This window comes from Dendrobates tinctorius, unplaced genomic scaffold (assembly GCF_039654945.1).
Source record: "Dendrobates tinctorius isolate UK_male_01 unplaced genomic scaffold, ASM3965494v1 ptg000063l, whole genome shotgun sequence".
Lineage (NCBI taxonomy): Eukaryota > Metazoa > Chordata > Amphibia > Anura > Dendrobatidae > Dendrobates > Dendrobates tinctorius.
This window is the reverse complement of record NW_027361731.1, coordinates 29,473,529-29,494,840: the sequence shown is the minus strand read 5'-3', so window position 1 is coordinate 29,494,840 and position 21,312 is coordinate 29,473,529. Positions and strand designations below refer to the sequence as shown.

The 21,312-nt window shown below is 47.1% G+C and overlaps 1 pseudogene; it reads right to left on the bottom strand.

Annotated features, from left to right (window-relative positions):
• Positions 1 to 4,384: 4,384 nt before the first annotated feature.
• LOC141094120 (myosin-4-like) lies at positions 4,385 to 19,752 on the bottom strand (annotated as a pseudogene).
• Between the last annotated feature and the right edge of the window lie 1,560 nt (positions 19,753 to 21,312).

Here is a 21,312-nt window from a genome sequence, read left to right as displayed (position 1 = left end):
TAAATACACACCTGTACATTGTATCTCCCTCACCTCATTGTAGATTGTAAGCTCTCACGAGCAGGGTCGTCTTATTTCGTCTTATTTTGCTTTAATTATTGTATTGTTAACGTTGTTACTTATGACTTGTGTTTTGAAACTGTTAAACTGTAAAGCGCTGCGGAATATGTTGGCGCTATATAAATAAAGATTATTATTATTATGGTTGCAACTTCTTGAGTGCCCATACTACCGCCTGGCGCTCCTTCTCGATGGCCGCATAGCTTACTTCACGGGGCAGTAGTTTCTGACTCAGGTAAGCTACCGGGTGTTCTTGGCCGTCCGGCCCGACTTGGCTCAGTACTGCCCCCAATCCAAACATAGAAGCGTCTGTGTGAACAAGGAAACGTTTAGTTGGATCGGGTGCGGCCAATACAGGGGTATTGGTGAGGGCATCCTTTAGTTGGCGGAAAGCTTCCTCACACTCTGAGATCGAGGTTACCTGGCGGGGTTGGTTCTTACGGGTCAAATCAGTGAGGGGCTTGGCTACGCTGCTGTAATTGGGAACGAATTTCCTGTAATACCCCGCTGTCCCTAGAAACGCCATGACCTGGGTTTTAGTGCGTGGGATGGGCCATTTGGCTATGGCCTCAATCTTGGCTGGTTCTGGTCGCTGTTTCCCACTTCCCACTCAATGCCCTAAATACTGAACTTCTGCTTTGCCCACGTGACACATGTTTGGGTTCAGGGTGATTCCGGCCTGGTGGATCCTGTCCAATACTGTCTCTAGGTGATTTAGATGCTCTTCCCATGTCGCACTGTAGATGACGATGTCGTCCAGGTTGGCACAAGCATAGTCCTGGAGACCATCCAGAAGTCGGTCAGCCAGCCTCTGGAAGGTCGCCGGGGCATTCTTCATCTTGAATGGCATAACTCGAAACTGGAATAAGCCGAACGGGGTGACAAATGCCGACTTGGGAATAGCGTCAGGACTAAGGGGAATCTGCCAGTAGCCTTTGCATAGATCGATGGTGGTCAGATACTTTGCCCCCGCCAGCCGGTCTAACAACTCATCCACAAGCGGCATGGGGTATGCATCCGTCACTGTTTTCTCATTGAGCTTACGATAGTCTACACAAAACCGTGTAGACATCCTTCTTGGGCACTAACACTACGGGGGATGCCCAGGGACTATCTGACTCTTCAATGACCCCTAAACGCAACATCTCTTGTATCTCTTGTTGCATCCCCTCTCGTACAGACTCAGGGACGCGGAAGGGGTTTTGTCGCAGGGGGGTCTGATCCTGGGTCTCAACCTTGTGTTGTGCCAGGCGAGTGTACCCCGGTCTCTCTGAAAACATCCTCTGTCGCAGCCTCAACAACGCCTCTGCCTGCTGTCTCTCCCGGGGGCCTAGGTCTTCACCAAGTGTACCTGGTCCCATGTTTTAGATTGAGTCCTTTCCCCTAAGACATCCGGCAAAGGAAGTCCGGCTAAATCCTCTGCTTCAGGTGCACAGATGGCCACTACCTCTTCAGGTGTGCTGATTGCTGAAGCATTATTACAGTCCTCCTAGTTCTCCTAGTCGCAGGAGACATTGCTCCCAACCCTGGTCCCCCATGTTATAGAAAGTCAAACCTCCCGACTGCTACACTCAGAAACCCCTCTAATCTTATTAATATTCCCTGCATGCCATCTGTCTCTCTTAATTGTGCACTTTGGAATTCTCGCTCAGTGTGTATCCAACTCTCCTTCATTCATGACTTTTTCCTTTCTAATTCTCTTAACCTCCTGACTCTTACTGAAACCTGGATCCAGCAGTCAGACACTACCGCTGCTGCTGCTCTTTCATACGGGGGGCTTCACTTCTCTCATACCCCAAGATCAGACAATAGAGCTGGTGGAGGCATTGGTCTGCTCCTATCACCAAAATGTACCTTTCAGGTTATCCCTCAAGTACCCTCACTTGTCTTCCCTTCTTTTGAGGTCCATGCCGTCAGACTCTACACCCCCTTCTCCATGCGAGTGGCGGTGGTGTATCATCCTCCCGGCCCCTCCCATCAGTTCCTGGATCATTTTGCCACTTGGCTTCCACATTTTCTCTCCTGTGACATCCCTACCCTCATCATGGGTGATTTCAACATCCCCATTGCTCTTCCCCTCTCACCATCTGCTACTCACCTTTTATCTCTAACCTCCTCATTTGGCCTTTCGCAGCTTACTAATTCTCCAACGCATGAAGACGGAAACTCCCTCGACTTGGTCTTCTCTCGGCTTTGTGCAGTGGATGATTTTGCAAACTCCCCTCTCCCGCTCTCTGACCACAATCTTCTTTCATTCTCTATCAAGAACTGCCATGCTGCTCAGGTCACCCCCACTGTCCATACTTATAGAAACATACAGGCCATTAACACCCAGAAACTTATGAAGAACTTGCAGTCTTCATTGGCCCCTATCTCCTCCCTCTCCTGTCCTGATTCTGCATTGAAGCATTACAATGAAACACTTCAAAGTGCCCTGGATGAATTTGCACCCCCTATAAATAGAACACCACAATGCAGACGGCGACAACCCTGGCACACGGTGCAAACACGTTTCCTGCAGCGGTGCTCCAGGTGCGCCGAACGTCTGTGGAGAAAATCCAATCTACCCGAAGATTTCATCCATTTTAAGTTTATGCTTAGAACATACAACACTGCCCTTCACCTCTCCAAACAAACCTATTTCAACACCCTCACCACCTCACTGTCCAATAACCCGAAACGTCTCTTTGACACTTTTCATTCTCTACTCAATCCAAGAGTACAGGCCCCAACCACGGAGCTCCGAGCTGATGATCTGGCCAATTACTTCAAAGAAAAAATTGACCAGATCCGACAGGAAATTATCTCCCAATCACCTCATACCATGCACCGTCCTCCCTCCCCCACTGCATCGAACTCACTCTCTGATTTTGAACCAGTCACAGAAGAAGAAGTAAGCAGGCTCCTTGCATCTTCTCGCCCAACTACTTGCACCAGTGACCCATTTCTGTCACAGCTCCTTCAGTCCCTTTCCCCTGCTGTCACCCCTCACCTAACTAAAATATTTAACCTCTCTCTCTCTTCTGGTATTTTTCCCTTCTCATTTAAGCATGCCATCATACATCCACTACTTAAAAAAACATCCCTCGACCAAAACTGTGCCGCTAACTATAGACCTGTCTCTAATCTTCCCTTCATCTCTAAACTCCTGGAACGCCTGGTCCACTCCCGTCTTATCCGCTATCTCTCAGAAAACTCTCTTCTCGACCCTCTCCAATCCGGTTTCCGCTCTTTACACTCCACTGAAACTGCCCTCACTAAAGTCTCTAATGATCTGCTAACAGCTAAATCAAATGGTCACTACTCCATGCTAATTCTCTTGGATCTCTCTGCAGCATTCGACACTGTGGATCATCAGCTCCTCCTCACTATGCTCCGTTCCATTGGCCTCAAGGATACCGTTCTCTCCTGGTTCTCCTCCTATCTCTCCGACCGCTCCTTTACTGTATCTTTTGCCAGTTCCTCCTCCTCTCATCTTCCCCTTACTGTTGGGGTCCCCCAAGGATCGGTTCTAGGTCCCCTCCTCTTCTCCTTGTACACTGCCCCTATTGGTCAAACAATCAGTAGATTTGATTTCCAGTACCATCTCTATGCTGATGACACCCAATTATACGCTTCTTCTCCTGACATCACGCCAGCCTTTCTAGAAAACACCGGCGATTGTCTAAACGCTGTGTCTAATATCATGTCCTCACTATATCTGAAACTGAACCTGTCAAAGACTGAACTCCTGGTGTTTCCTCCCTCTACTAATGTACCTATACCCGACATTGCCATTTCTGTGTGTGGTTCCACTATTACTCCCCAGCAACAGGCCCGCTGTCTTGGGGTCATACTTGATTCCGAGCTTTCCTTTGCCCCCCACATTCGATCACTGGCTCGCTCTTGTCATCTGCACCTCAAAAACATTTCTAGAATTCGACCTTTTCTTACCTTTGACTCTGCAAAAACTCTTACTGTTTCTCTTATTCATTCTCGTCTCGACTATTGTAACTCTCTTCTAATCGGTCTCCCTCTTACCAAACTCTCCCCCCTCCAATCTGTCTTGAATGCTGCAGCCAGGATCATATTCCTCACCAATCGTTACACCGATGCCTCTACCTTGTGCCAGTCATTACACTGGCTACCCATCCACTCCAGAATTCAGTATAAACTTATTACCCTCACTCACAAAGCCCTCCATGGCTCAGCACCACTCTACATCTCCTCCCTTGTTTCAGTATACCACCCTACCCGCGCCCTCCGTTCTGCTGATGACCTGAGATTAGCATCCTCAATAGTCAGAACCTCCCACTCCCGTCTCCAAGACTTTACACGTGCCGCGCCAATTCTTTGGAATGCACTTCCCAGGTCAATACGATTAGTCCCCAATCCCCACAATTTTAAGCGTGTCCTGAAAACGCATTTATTCAGACTGGCCTACCACCCCAACACAATAACCTAATCTATCCCTGTGTGGCAGAGCCAAAAGTTTTACCATAACCAGGTTCCCCGCATCATGTTCCCACATGCTTTATGCCTCCATTAGCCCTCTGTGTCTGTACTGTTACACACTTAACATTATGACTGGTCCATACAATCAGGGTAACTGTTACCACCCACCTTTCGGGTCTCCCTCTTTCCTCATAGACTGTAAGCTTGCGAGCAGGGCCCTCTTTCCTCTTGGTATTTGTTATAATCTACTGTATGTGATTATTGTTATGCTGTAATGTCTATTGTCTGTACAAATCCCCTCTGAAATGTAAAGTGCTGCGGAATATGTCGGCGCTATAAAAATAAAATTTATTATTATTATTATTACAGTCACTGACTGACAATGGCTGCATATAACACCAGATGTACACATGTGTAGCTTAAAATAGGGGCAGGCACTGGTGACAGGCAGGCAAATGGGGGAGCAGGCACTGGTGACAAGCAGGAAAATGGGGGAGCAGGCACTGGTGACAGGCAGGCAAATGGGGGAGCAGGCACTGGTGACAGGCAGAATGAAAAGTAGAAGGACGAGCAGCAAAATAAGCAGGATTATCAGATGGACAGCAGCAGGACAGGCAGGCAGAAAAGGCTCAGGCACCAGTGAAATATAGAAAAGCAGGTGGGTGAGTGGTCTTCAAGTTTGTCATCAGTTTATTCAAATTTTCCTGTAATTAAAAATTAGAGGAAATATTTTGAGTAAGACAAAATATATCTCCTTCTAGCCACCCTTGGTGGACCTACTCGAAACTATGCCGACACAGTCTGGAAGGAGGACCCCTTCTTCTTGCTCACTCCTTTGCTGGTGACAGCTGAACAGAAACAAGATAATTGTGGGGGAATGTTAATTAAATGGTCACAATAGAAATGTTCGAAAAATGACCCTGAAATTTACCTGTTTCTGAAGAGGAAAAGGTGGAGAAGAGATTGGCGAGAAGTTTGACAGAAGACTTCTGATACAGTCCCACCACGGTCTCATTCAGTGGGTCTTTGTTCTTCTCCAGCCAGCCGGTAATGTTATAATCTACAGTACCAGCATAATGCACCAGGGAAAAGTGAGCTTCTCCTTTCCCTTTACCCGGTTTAGGCTTTTGGAAATTCGGTGACTTTCCAAGGTGTTGATCGTATAGTTTGTTCTTGAAGGTGATATCAGAAGCTTTTGGAAACATACACTCCTCTTCGAGGATTGAGAAGATTCCCATGGGCTGAAGGAGTACAGAGATAGATAAAAATAATTGGATACCATAGTTACCTTTGTTAATGCTAGCCTTGTCAAAGTTTAATTTTTGGAACTTTGGACAGGTCTACCTTTTCAATTAGCTGGATGCAAGCGGCCAGGTCCATGCCGAAGTCGATGAACTCCCAGTCAATCCCTTCCTTCTTGTACTCTTCTTGTTCCAGAACAAACATGTGGTGGTTGAAGAACTGCTGCAGCTTTTCGTTGGTGAAGTTGATGCAAAGTTGTTCAAAAGTGTTGAACTATCCAAAAACATGGGAAAATAGCTTTTAAACAATCCCTTCAAAATATACGGTAGATAAGTATGAGTTCTAAAGATCACCACTTACGTCAAAGATCTCAAACCCGGCAATATCCAAAACCCCAATAAAATACTGCCGGGATTGCTTCGTGTCGAGCTGCTGATTGATACGAGTCACCATCCATAAGAAAAGTTTCTCGTAAACTGACCTGGCAAGAGATCCGATTGAGTTGTAGACTTAAAGAGAAGTGTTGTTGATCCATAAGATTTTCATTTGCCTAATTTCCAACAATATTTACCCAAAACCAGCCACAATCTCAGGTTTTCTGGTTTTGACATGGCTGGTGGACTGGTTGGAATTGATTCTGCGATACATTGTGAATCGGGAGCTCATAACAAATTGACTATTGTCCTTACCTGCTGCACATTTTGGCTTTTTGTCACAAACTCATTTCCAACTTTAACCCTTGGGTTGCAGAGAGATTTGACCAAATCTGAGGAATTAAGGCCCATCAAGTAAGCCGCTGTTATGCGAGGCTTAGGTCAAAGGAGGCTGACAAAACCCGGGCCCCTGCGGAGTCCCTCAAACTAGGGAAAACCCTGTCTGACCCTCAACCCAGGGTTTTTGCTAAAGGTGCAAATGCCTGAGCCTCCAGCCTCTCCTTATCTCCTGCTCAGCCCTAAGCTGAACCCTCCACCCTCCACCCAGTGAGTTGTCAAACCACCAAAACCCACACAGTAATGACAGACAGGGAGAACTCAAACCACACCGCGCCGCAACCACACAGGACAATACTATAATGTGAACAGGGCAAAACAAAGCACAAATATAGGAAGACGAAAAGGTAACAACGGATCATACGACACCAGCTATGAATTTCTCTCTCCAACACCTCCACTCCAGACCGGAACCACTTGGCACAAAACACAAGCTATAATCGGCGACGCCCACAGGCCAGCACGACTATTTAAAGACCGTGGGCGTGACCAAACATCCCACCTGATTTCCAGCTAGATTAACCCCAGATAACCTGAGTAAAATCAAGCCGGCGCCACTGAGGCTATAGTGGACGGAGATGGAACTACCGCTGCCTGCCGGACGCTGTGGTGTGAACAGCGTCCGACATGACAGTACCCCGTCTTCTACGAGGGACCCCAGGGCCCTCAAGACTCATAGGACCCGGCTTGTCCGGATGACGGCGGTGAAAGGAACTGACCAGCCGATCCGCATGTATGTCTGAGGCTGGAACCCAAGACCTCTCCTCCGGACCATACCCCCGCCAGTGCACCAAATACTGAAGAGTACGGCGTACTACTCGAGAGTCCACTACCTTAGCGACCTCAAATTCTAAATCGCCATCCACCATGACTGGAGGTGGCATCGGCGTCGTGTCCACAGAGCCTACCACCTTTTTCAATAAAGACCTGTGAAACACGTTGTGTATCTTGTATACCACAGGAAGCTCCAACCGAAAAGCAACCTGGTTTATGATGGCAGCAATCTTAAAAGGGCCAATAAACCTTGGACCCAATTTCAATGATGGAATTTTGAGTTTTATGTTTTTAGTAGCTAACCACACCCAATCACCCACACACAGGTCCGGACCTGGCACGCGTCTAGAGTCAGCCACACGTTTGTATCTTGCACTCATGCTCAGCAATCGCTGTTTCACACTCCTCCAGACCGATGATAGTTGAACTCCTAACCGGTCCTCCTCTGGGACGCCCCCAGAGCCCCCCTGATGCAAGGTACAAAATTGAGGATGGTGCCCATAAACACAAAAGAACGGAGACTCTCCCGATGATTCTTGGCGGTGATTATTTAATGCGAACTCGGCCAAGGGAAGGAACGTCGACCACTCCTCTTGGTTGTCAGACACAAAACATCGCAAATACTGCTCCAGATTTTGGTTCATGCGCTCAGTTTGACCATTTGACTGCGGATGAAACGCTGACGAATGAGACAACTTGATCCCCAATCGTGAGCAAAAAGCTTTCCAAAACTTCGCCACAAACTGGGTACCCCTATCAGACACTATGTCCGACGGAACTCCGTGCAGTCTGACCACCTCCTGCACAAAGACCTGAGCCAACGTCTTCGCGTTGGGCAAGGAAGGCAACGACACAAAATGCGCAATCTTCGAAAATCGATCAACCACCACCAGGATGACCGTGTTCCCCGCCGAGGCAGGCAAGTCTGTGATAAAGTCCATGGAGATTTCTGTCCATGGCCTACTAGGTATCCCCAGAGGCTGTAGAGTGCCAGCAGGACGGGTTCTGGGCGACTTGGCCCTGGCGCACGTGATGCAAGCTGTCACGTAGGAAACCACATCCTGCCGGATTTTTGGCCACCAGAAGCGGCGCGATACCAGTTCCAAGGTGCCCCTAACCCCTGGATGACCGGCCAGGACCGAGTCGTGGTGTTCCCCCAACACTTTAAGACGAAGATGGAGGGGTACGAACGACTTATTAGCGGGAAGTCCTGGTGGTACCTCCTCCTGGGCCTCGGCAATCTCCGCCTCTACCTCAGTCGTGAGAGCCGAAACCACTACACCTTCCTGGAGGATGGGTACCGGCTCTTCCCGAGGTTCTCCCCCCGGAAAACACCTGGACAAGGCATCCGCCTTGGTGTTTTTCGCCCCAGGACGGTAAGTCACCAGAAAGTTAAAACGTGTAAAAAACAATGCCCAGCGAGCCTGCCTGGGAGACAGACGCTTGGCCGACTCCAGATAGAGCAGGTTTTTATGGTCGGTGATGACTGTGACCTGGTGGGCCGCCCCCTCCAAGAAGTGTCGCCATTCCTCAAAAGCCAATTTGATGGCCAACAACTCCCTGTTGCCGATGTCGTAATTCCGTTCGGCCGGCGACAGCTTCTTGGAGAAGTAGGCGCATGGACGCAAATTGCTCAAGGACGAGCCCTGTGACAGTACTGCCCCCACTCCCACCTCAGACGCATCGACCTCCACCGTAAAAGGTTTAGATACGTCCGGTTGCACCAGAATGGGGGCTGAAGCAAAACGGTTCTTCAGAAGCTCAAATGCACGCACCGCATCCTCAGACCAGATAGCGAGATTGGTACCTTTTTTCGTCATGTCCGTGAGCGGTTTGGCTATAGTAGAGAAATTCTTAATAAACTTCCTATAATAGTTGGCAAACCCAAGGAACCGCTGGAGCGCCTTTAGATTACCAGGCCGTTCCCATCGCAGCACCGCTTGCACCTTCGCGGCATCCATTTTAAACCCTGCGGCGGACACAATATATCCCAAAAAAGGCAACTCTTGAACAAAAAACACGCATTTTTCAAGCTTAGCATAGAGCTTATTCTCACGGAGCAGCTGTAACACCTGCCTGACATGCTCTAAATGAGTGTCCTGGTCGCTCGAATAAATAAGGATATCATCCAGGTACACAATCACAAATTTCCCCAGCACATGAGCAAATACATCATTTATGAAATGTTGGAACACAGCAGGCGCGGTTGTCAACCCAAATGGCATAACTAGGCTTTCAAAATGACCCTCAGGGGTATTAAATGCCGTCTTCCACTCATCCCCCTGACGGACCCTTATGAGGTTATATGCCCCCCTGAGGTCACGTTTGGAAAACCACTTCGCACCAGCCACCTGGTTGAACAAATCAGGGATCAGAGGCATCGGGTAGGGATCACGAACCGTAATCTGGTTTAACTCCCGGAAATCCAGACACGGGCGTAACCCCCCATCTTTTTTCTTAATGAAGAAAAACCCCGCTGCTACAGGTGAGGATGAAGGCCGGATGTGCCCTTTACTTAAACTCTCCGCAATGTAGTCCTTAAGAGCTTGTCTCTCCGGACCAGAAATACTAAACATCCTCGCCTTTGGCAATTTAGCCCCGGGTTTTAACCTAATTTGACAGTCATAGGCTCGATGTGGAGGTAGTTCTGAGCAACCCCTCTCAGAGAATACGTCCGCAAAATCCAGCAATGCCTCCGGAAGGCTGGACTTCACGGCGGACACACATGTGGCCAAGCAATTTTCCTGGCAGAAACTGCTCCACTGGACTATGTCCTGGGTTCTCCTGTCAATCACCGGGTTGTGCTTAGACAACCATGGGAAACCCAGGACTATTTGTGCTGGGAGATTATTGAGTACCTTACATGTAACCCACTCAGAATGTAGGACCCCAATGTGGAGTTTAACCTCAGCTACAAACTCAGTAATCTCCCCCTGTGGGAGGGGAGCGGCATTAATGGTAACCACGCGAATAGGATGAGGGAGTTTTTCGATCTTGAAACCTGCCATGCGTGCAAACTCTTCATCCATGAGATTGGTGGCTGAACCGCTATCCACAAACACTGATATTGGTAGCTCTCTGCCCGCAATAATAACCCTGGCAGGGAGCATACATTGAGACACCATCATGGAGGATTTGCATACGCTCAGTTGGGCCTCCTCCATACCCTCTGAGCTTACCAGTTTTCCGCCGGTGCGACTTTCTTTGGTAGCACAGGACAAGCATTTACATAATGATCTCTTTTACCACAGTAAAAACATGCTCCATGCTTCCTGAACCCAGGAACGCGACGCTGCACATGTGATACCCCCGCGATTTGCATAGGTTCCGTGGGCTCATCTGCAGCAACCACACTTGCACCCCTGCTTTCCCCCAGAGGCAGCGTCTCCTGCTCCCCTTGACGCAAACGGCGATCAATACGGATAACCAAACTCATGGCAGATTCTAACGATGCAGGAGTCTCATACATCAGGAGGGCCTGTTTAACTCTTTCTGAGACCCCATGAATAAACTGACTCCGCAGCGCTGGGTCGTTCCACTGTGTGTCTACTGCCCAACGGCGAAATTCTGAACAATAGTCTTCCGCCATACGTTCCCCCTGACGGAGGGCGCGGATCTTAGATTCTGCTAAAGCCAATCTGTCGGGGTCATCATAAATGAGCCCGAGTGCTGAAAAAACATTCTCAACCGAATGAAATGTAGCAGAGTCGGCTGGTAAGGAAAACGCCCATGCTTGGGGGTCCCCACTCAGTAATGATAACACCAGACCCACCCGCTGAGCCTCATTACCTGAGGAGACCGGGCGCATGCGAAAGTATAACTTGCAGGCCTCCCGAAAGATGACAAATTTGCTGCGTTCCCCAGAAAATCGTTCAGGCAGCGGAATCTTAGGCTCTGCACCTGCACCAGCAGAAGCCGCTTGTACATTAGCTACAACCAGGCCCTGCTGCTGAACTGCCCCCTTCAACTCGGTGACCTGTACGGACAGCGCCGCCAACTGGCGGTTTATGGAAGTCATGGAATCCATGGAAAAATGTTTGGCCGATTATAATGTTATGAGAGGCTTAGGTCGAAGGAGGCTGACAAAACCCGGGCCCCTGCGGAGTCCCTCAAACTAGGGAAAACCCTGTCTGACCCTCAACCCAGGGTTTTTGCTAAAGGTGCAAATGCCTGAGCCTCCAGCCTCTCCTTATCTCCTGCTCAGCCCTAAGCTGAACCCTCCACCCAGTGAGGAGACACACCACCAAAACCCACACAGTAATGACAGACAAGGAGAACTCAAACCACACCGCGCCGCAACCACACAGGACAATACTATAATGTGAACAGGGCAAAACAAAGCACAAATATAGGAAGACGAAAAGGTAACAACGGATCATACGACACCAGCTATGAATTTCTCTCTCCAACACCTCCACTCCAGACCGGAACCACTTGGCACAAAACACAAGCTATAATCGGCGACGCCCACAGGCCAGCACGACTATTTAAAGACCGTGGGCGTGACCAAACATCCCACCTGATTTCCAGCTAGATTAACCCCAGATAACCTGAGTAAAATCAAGCCGGCGCCACTGAGGCTATAGTGGACGGAGATGGAACTACCGCTGCCTGCCGGACGCTGTGGTGTGAACAGCGTCCGACATGACAGCCGCTTTATCTGCATCTGCAGCAGAAAAAAATACTGGTGTCCAAAAGTTGGGGGACAAAATGGCAAATACACAAAATTGTCCATACATCTAAGATGGCAGTTGTTTGAAGCCTATCGATATCATAAACGGTATCAAAGTAAGAAGCCTAGATACCATTATCCTATATGCTAAGCAACAGAAATCTGAACCTAGCCTGAGCAAATATTAGAACATGATGCTAGAAGCTTTGAAACTTGTTCTTCTCATTATTAGTCCAAGCAGTCTGTAATATGTAGCTTATTATGGTCAACATTGGCTGAGATATTTACTTGTTTCCTTGTGGACCATGTTTCATTGGGTTATAAGTACCAGTCCACCCAAAACCCCTCTTACCTTCAATGCCATCTGGCTCCGCTTGCTCCTCACGGGGTTTCTGCTTGAACTTTAGGTTGCCATAGTGCATGACAGCACCAGTCAACTTATAGATCCCTATTTTTTCTTCTTGGTTAAAGCCAGGGATGTCTATGGCTTCCTAAGAGGTCAACACAAATAACAGACATAATAATAAGATGTATGGACATATCCTACAGCTATTGAGTGCCTATGGTGAAATTAGCCATCACTGGCTCTTTGGTCATATTCAACGTAGGAGAGGACCTGATGATTGGGCAATTTTTTTCTCACTTGGGGATTTCTCCTACGGCGAACCCATCGTCTGCCCATGACGTTAAGCACAAATTGTCCCGACGCTCCCCTGTTCTTTTATACTCACATCCGTCGCCATGAGTTCCGCTTCATCATCAATACTTTTCACAGATATTTCCCCCATACTTGTGAATTGGTATTCATATGGATTGGTTGTTATCAGCAACATTTCTGAAAATAAAAATAATTATGTAATCTGGCGTCACAATGGAGTACGTACATATTAAAAAGTGAACTCAACACGGAGCATTGCACCGACCTACAATCTCAGGCTTCTTGTTGCTCTGTATCTGGTAAAATATATGGTAGCTGCGCTCATTGGGAAGCTGGAAGGTCACTCTGCCATGAAAACATATAGAAGATTGAAATTATAAAATGATCTGAATCAAAGGAATGTAGCAATCTTGTGTTTAAGAAATCTTACATAATATATGGTAGATGCAATATAAATGTATAGGAGAGACCAAAGAATATTCAGAAATGACAGTCCTCAGTGGTTGATACCTTTTAATGGCTAACTGAAAAGATGGTAACACATTGCAAGCTTTCGAGACTCCTCAGGTCTCTTTATCAGGCTAGACTAATACACAATCTGAAGAATCACATATTTATACCCAGCACAGAAATAACGCAATAGCTAAGACAAGTGATGTGAAGCGGAACTGCCATTATGGGAGAGGGATAAGCATAAATATTGGAGTAGTTCATAGATAAGCAGTGTGAAGGTTTTATTGCCCTCTGACTGCATCTGGTTCTGTGTTGTGTGATGACCCCAGAAGGTTTGAGGAGCAAATTCCTTAATTGCTGTAAAAAGACATAAATCCATGCGACACATTAATACCTGCACTGAATGTGTCGAAAGTTTTCATAAATTTTTACTCAGAGATTCTTCTCTCTCTCTGAGATTTGAAGTTACCTTTTAATACAAGTAATTTCATGTCCATGGTGCTATGATCAGGGATACAAAAATGTTTTGCCACAGGTAGATCCATTCTTTTTTCTCTTATTGTGTGGTGATGAGAATTCATCCTTGTTCTCAGCTTTTGCCCTGTCTCCCCCACATACAGACCCCCAGTTGGACATTTAGTACAAATAATTAAGTACACCACTTTAGATGTGATGCAGGTGAAAGTACCTGGGATCTTGTAGTCCTGATGTGAGGTGGGGATCTTTATCTTGTCCGTGGTCATTATAAATGGACAGGTTTTACATTTTTTCTGGTTGCAAGGAAAGGTTCCTGCAGCTGTTGGGGAGGACAGGGAGCTTCTGACAATGATGCTTCTTAGATATGGGGGCTGCCTAAAACACAGCAGTGGGGGGGTCTGGGGATATGGATTGTAATCGGGCATCTTTTTGTGGTTATGGTTGTAATTTCCGTGCAGCTCCCCTTAGCACCTCCAGATCTGGATTGTAGGTGACCACCAGCGGCACCCGGTTATTTTCATCTTTAGCTTTGTAATGTGGCAGCTGATTCCTTGATATTCTGGTGGCTCTTGTAATTTGGTTTTCAATTTTTCTTGGCTGGTAGTTACAGGAAGTGGGGTGATTCTTCGTCTCTTTATAGGAAGTGAGGGGGTGGGTCTTTGTCTTTTTACAGGAAGTAAGGTGCTGGTCATTATGTCTTTACAGGAAGTGGGAGGCTGGTCTTTGTCGCCTTACAGGAAGTAGAGGAATTCTTTGTCTCTATATAGATACACCATGCTTTTTTAGAAGCCATGCCAAGACTCCTCTGACAGAAGGCTCCAGCGCAAAGTACGAACAGTGTCTGATCCAATAAGATTATCTATATATATAATTGCCTTAAACTGTCTGTCATCCACTTCCGTCTGGACGTCCCCGAACCCCACAATCCACCGCGCTGCAGTAGAAGTACGCCGACCGCCATTTTGAAATACCCAAGTGATGCCGCTCGGATCCAGGCCACCGCTGCGATCCTGAACACCACTGGGATCTCAGCTGCCGCTCGGATCCAGGCCACCGCTGCGGTCACATCCGCTGCTGGGATCCCAGCTGCCGCTCGGATACAGGCTGCCGCTGTGATCCCGACCACCGCTGGGATCCCGGCCGCTGCTTGGATCCCAGCCGCCGCTCGGATCCCAGTTGCATCTCGGATCCAGGCTGCCACTGCAATCACGAAGACCCACCGCCTAACTACAAGTGCCGGATCCTGCCACTGCCTGCCCACCCACTTCTGTGCAGTCACAGCCAGCAGGAAGACCACGGCTTGAGGCCCGTGCTGGAGATTGGGTGCGGCGACCCTCTGGTGGTACCCATGCTGAAGATTGGGTGCGGCCACCCTCTGGTGGCGCCGCACACCATCTCTAGCACAGGAAGTGGGTGGACAGGCAGCAGCGGGATCCGGCGCATGTAGTCAGGCGGTGGGTCTTGGCAAGGGTCCGGCGGCGGCATCCCTCTCATTACCCCCCCCTCATTACACCCTCTCGTTACACCCCTCTCACAGCCGGCAGGAAAGACGGTGTTTTGCGGCCTGTGCTGGAGATGGTGTGCGGCGCCACCAGAGGGTGGCCGCACCCAATCTCCAGCATGGGCCTCAAGCCGCGGTCTTAAAATTGTTGATACCCTCCACTTAATATTTGGTTGCACACCCTTTGGAATAAGCTTCTTACACCTCTCAGCTGGGATCTTCGACGACTCTTCTTACAAACTGTTACGAGTCTCTCATATGTGAAGGCGCCTTCTCCCAACAGCGATTGTGAGATCTCTCCACAGGTGATCAATGGGATATAGACCCGAATTCAGTGCAGCCACTTCACAACTCTCCAGTGCTTTGTGACTGATGTGCTTTACCAAAAAGCTCTGTCTTGGTCTCATCTATTCACAAGACCCTTTCCCAGAAGGATTTTGGTTACTCAAGTACATTTAGGAAAACTGGAGTCTAACTTTTTCATGTGTCGGCAGTGGGGTCCTCCGGGGTCTCCAGCTATAGAGTTTAATTCACATGTGGATGTGGGTCGCCCTCTCACACCCAGGGCAGCGGGGTACTCGGTACTGGGCTGGTGTCAAGGTGGGAAGGTGTCACAGCAGCGGTGACCCGGTCCGTGGCCCTGGGCACCCAATATCAATGGCGGTGAGGTTAATGGTATAATAGTTTATTTGGATAGTTCGTTCGTGATGTTGAGCCATCGCTGCATGCAGATCCGCTGGGACTGATGGTGTGATGCAGCAAAGATGGTGTAGCTCCCCACAGGTGGAGCTGTAGTCCCAGGGCAGTGTAGGTGCAATAGATGAGGAGAAGCACAGAATGGTATAGATGTTGATACCCAGGTTTGGCGGTGCGGGAATAACTGGAGGACACCAGAGTATGCGGTTCCAAAGCTTTACTCACTGTTTGCAGTTCACACAACTGCCTGCCTCCGTACTGTGTTCTCCAGGTCAGGGCTCCAGCCAACCTCCAGGCAGGATAGGATTCTCCCTTCCACACTCCGCCAACATGTACCTTTCTGAACGACTCCTCCAATGCACCTTTAGGTGCGAAGCACTCCAGTACTTAGTTACCCTGGAATGCCTCTCTCTAGGTGTTCCTAGTCTTTACTTGTATGACAGACAGCTGTAGCCTGCTTCGGGGACTCCTCACTGCGTCCCGGGTCTCTATTCAGTCGCTGTTGTGTCCCAAGTCTATGATGGGAGCAAGGCGTTAGTGGCTCACTACTCCTCCGGTGTCTGTTGCCAGACATAAAGATCCAATCAACCTCGGGGACCGGGCCCCGGCCTTTGCGCTCTCTGGACTGGAAGGGTTTTCTATCTTTCTTCAACCAGCTTCCCACCGTCCTTCTATTCTCCTTCATTCCGATCTGTTCTTTCTTATGGAAGGTTAGGTTATCAATCTTATCAGTCTCTTTCTCTGGTCTTTCTCGTGCCAGCAGCCCAGATCACTGGGACCTGCTGCAGCACGTCCTTCAGACACCCATCTTCTCTCTTCTCCAACTAACCAACTTCTCTTTCATTCTCACTCTTCCCGCTCTTTTGTATCATCTCACTCCACCCGCCTCCCAGCACATCTCGTGTTACGAAGCAGGGTTCCACGAGGGGTGCTCTGCTAACCCCCAGCCTAAAGCTGTTAGGTGGCCCCACTGAAATATCCTGTGTGTGGAATGCAGGTGTGGAGCGTGGTCAGGAGTTCCCACCTTATCTGGATGGTGGGGCACTACACCTTAGGAAAAGGTGCAGTACCTCTGTGGTGACTGAAGCCTCAGGGGCGCCACAGATGGACAGTTCACGCTGATGCCCCCTGAGCCTGCAGACAGCTTGGATTTCTTTGGACCTTGATTGGGGCTTATTCACCATCAGACTATCCTGCGTTACAACTTTTCATCAATTATCTTCCGTCCATGTCCAGGGAGATTATCTACAGTGTCATGGGTTGTAAACGTCTTGATTATGTTGCGCACCATGGACAATGGAACATCAAGATCTCTAGAGATGGACATGAGATTGGTGATATTGTCCAACAATTTTGGGTCTCAAGTCCTTAGACAGTTCTTTCCTCTTTCTGTTCTATATGCTTAGTGTGGCACACACACAGACACACAATGCAAAAATTGAGCCAACTTCTCCCCTTTTAATCTAGTTTCAGGTGTGATTTTCATATTTCCGACACCTGTTACTTGCCACAGGTGAGTGTGAACGAGCATCACAGGCTGGAAACAAAGTTGATTGCCCACAATTTTGGAAAGGTGCAACAAATGAAAAAAACATGTGTAATTGCAAAAAATTTCTAGCAGAAATACTCCATTTTCTTGAATAATTTCAAGGGGACAGACATTATCGGCCACGATTGTATATGAATAGTTTCAAACATGAAAGACAAGATAGTAAAACATATTCTCACGGTTATACACAGGTAGCCATTTGTAGGGATTGACAGTGACACAGAACAATCCAGAATATGTCTAGAATCAAATAGAGAGACAATATTAACAGCCATGACAACTTGGGATTAGCACCTTGACCATATACCTTGACCAACAATCATATCAACGAAGGACTACCAAGAAAAATAATATCTGAGGTCAGCAAATTTTCAGTAATGGTAACGATTTGGATAGAAAATGTGAGTGATGTAGGTTATAATGAAGATATTGTTGTAGTTGAGTTGCCGTCCTCTGGATCACCAGGATGTCTTGCCTTTAACCCATGTGATGTATGCCCAAGAATTGTCAAGGGACCTTCTACTAGACCAAGGTGAACCTTCATTGTATTCTTAGCTGACTACAAGAAGACCCTACTCTTTGGAGATAATTATGGGAAACTAAGAAGAGAAACAATGAATGATAGGATTGATAGAGACCATGACAAATAATGAATAAGTCATAGAGGAAACCAGAGACCCAAGAGAAACTCAAGTTCTGAAGAACACACCAATGACTAAGGTTCAAGAAGAATTTTTTTGGCTCTTCCTGTGGAAGTCCCTTGGGGGCGCTACAAAGTTTTACCAACGAAGACGTTGGTGGCCAAGAAACTATCTTACATAGATTATCCATGCTGTGTAATGTTCCTTGAGGTTGAAAAGAACCGATGGCTCATTGAGATGCGGGAGTAGTGCCATGTCTTCAATCTTATCAAATTTTGGTGGGGTTCTTGGGAAAACCTCATCGTCCTTCAATTGCCAAGGGACCTTCTAGTAGACCAAAGTGAACTTTTATTGGAATCTAAGCTGACTACAAGAAGACCCTACTCTTTGGAGATAATTAAGAGAAAGTAAGAAAATAAATAATGAACGATAGGATTGATAGAGACCATGACAAATAACGAATAAGTCAAAGAGGAACCCAGAGACCCAAGAGAAACTCAAGTACTGAAGAACACATCAATGACTAAGATTCAAGAAGAATTTTTTTGCTCTTCCTGTGGAAGTCCCTTGGGTCAAAACAAAGTTTTACCAACGAAGATATTGGTGGTCAAGAAAGCATCTTACATAGATCATCCATGCGGAGTAACGTTCTTTGAGGTTGAAGAGAACCGATGGCTCGTTGAGGTGCATGAGTAGTGCCATGTCTTCAATTTTATCAAACTTCGGAGGGTTTCTTGGGAAAACATCATCGTCCTTCACTGTTACGACCTACAAATAATAACAGTAGTTGAGTTTGGTCATCACATGTAAAACCCTTCTATACAGCGGGAGAATCCTTCCAGAACCTACACTTCCCCCGTCCGTCTGTACGGTGGCGCTCTTCTCCTCCTTACTCTGAACAATCCCCTTCAGGTAAAGCTCCTTTCTGTCCGCAACATAAACAAACGTCTTGGCGTCGAATGGTTGATTTTGAGCCTCAATCCGCTCTTTTTCACTCTTGCACAGGTATTGAGCGGCATCCCCAAAAATCGCCATTTCACGAACTCCACTCATGTTGGCAAATTTTCTGGAAAACGTAAGACGTTAATCAATAGAATGTCAGCGATACAGTGAAGACTGACACAGTAATGCGGTAGACAGGTGGAAGCGGTGACATACGGCATAGGATCTGATCATATGGTCGCCCCAGAATCTACGCAAGGTCAAGAAACAGTTAAAGACGTCCCCCTAAGGGGCGCGATCGGTCATAAATTTTGAGGACTTGCCATTTCACTAACAATATAAATGTTATGAGTGGGGTTATAATAGTTTCGTTCATCGCATGAGAATCCCCCCGAACATAAACAACTAGATCACATAACCGGCGACCGCTGCCAGCGAGATGTCCGGAAAGTTGATAATCTCTTTATTAATGCACCGAGCGCTTTGTGTGCCAGCCCGCGGTCTAAAAGTCTTACAGGAAAAATTCTAATTGCATGGCTCTGGTTACGGGGGGGTGGGGGTGGCAGTAGCAGAAAGAGCAATGCAGCAGTAGTGTGTAAAAAAGTACTCCAAGTGCATTGCCACGCCCCAGAGCACTTCCTGCCCAATTTGCACATTTTTCAGAGCATCATTTTTATAAGCTCCTATACAGCTGTACCCCTACATCAATATGTAAAATCCTGCTGACATGTTCCTTTAAATCCCCTCTAACTATTGACCCATTCATCACCCTAGACCACCAAGGAATTTTTTTTTATGAATCCCTTTATTTCCATACACCATATGGGAATTTAGGATAATCCCCTTTTATCATACTAGACCACCAGTGAATTTATAATAATTCCCTCTAACACTCTAGTCCACCAGGGAAATTATTATAAACCCCTCCTATAACTTAGACCATCAGGGAATTTTAAAGAAACCCCTCTTATGCACTAGACCACCAGGGAATTTATAAGAAACCCTTCTTACACCCTAGACCATCATGGGATATAAATGTAAACTTTTTTTTATCACCCTAGAACACCACAAAATTTAATAATAAACCTTTTTATCACCCTAAACCACTGAGTAATTTATAATAAATTATCCAGCAAAATAGACCACCAGGGAATTTATAATGAAATCCTCTTACACTCTAGACCACAAGGAAAATTATTATAAACCCCTCCTACAACTTAGACCACCAGGGAATTTTTAAGAAACCCCTCTTACGCACTAGACCACCGGGGAATTTATATGAAACCCCCTCCTACACCCTAGACCACCAGGGAATTTATAAGAAACCACTCTTACACCCTAGACCACAAGTGAAATTATTATAAATTTCTCCTACAAATTACACCACCAGTGAATTTATAATAAACTCCTCTTACACCCTATACCACTAGTGAAATTATTATAAACCCCTCCTACAACATAGACCACCAGGGAATCTATAATAAAACCATCTTAGGCTAGTTTCACACTTGTTTTTTTTTGCAGCGCGTTTTTCCCGCAAAAAAACGCATTGAAAAAACGCATACAAACGCATACAGATGCTGCGTTTTTTTCAAGCATTTTTCTGAGCATGCATGAAAAAACGCAGCGTTTTTATGCGTTTGTATGCGTTTTTAGTGCGTTTTTACCGCGTTTGCATTTTTTTCCAACATTAGGTGGCCCCTCACACTAACCCAAACCATGACTTTACTAACCCTAACCCTAACCCTGACCCTGACCCTAACCCTAACCCTAACCCTGACCCTAACCCTAACCCTGACCCTAACCCTAACCCTAACCTGACCCTAACCCTAACCCTAACCCTGACCCTAACCCTAACCCTTAACCAAACCATACCCTGATCCTAACCCTAACCCTAACCCTGACCCTAACCCTAACCCTAACCCTGACCCTGACCCTGACCCTAACCCTTACCCAAACCATACCCTGATCCTAACCCTAACCCTAACCCTAACCCTAAACCCCCTTAACTAACCCTAACTCTAACCCAAACCCCTAATTCCATTGTCTAAACTAATGTTAAAAAAAAATGCATGTGCAAAAAAACGCATACATAAGCATGCCAATGCGCACATATGCTCACCATAGACTTATAATGGGTGTCTTGCTGTAAAAAAACGCATTGCGCGCGCATGCGTTTTTTTGAGGCAAGTCGGACGCCCAAAAAATGCAACAGGATGCATTTTGTGCACCCGAGCGCATACCGCAAAAAAACGCATGCGCGGAAAAACGCATACAAACGCATGTGTATGCGCACATAAGCGCATCCCATGCAAAATATAGGAAAAATAAACGCATGCGTTTTTTAGCGCTAAAATCCCGCAAAAAAAACGCAAGTGTGAAACCAGCCTTACACTCTAGACCACCAGGGATAATATTATAAACCCCTCCTACAACATAGACC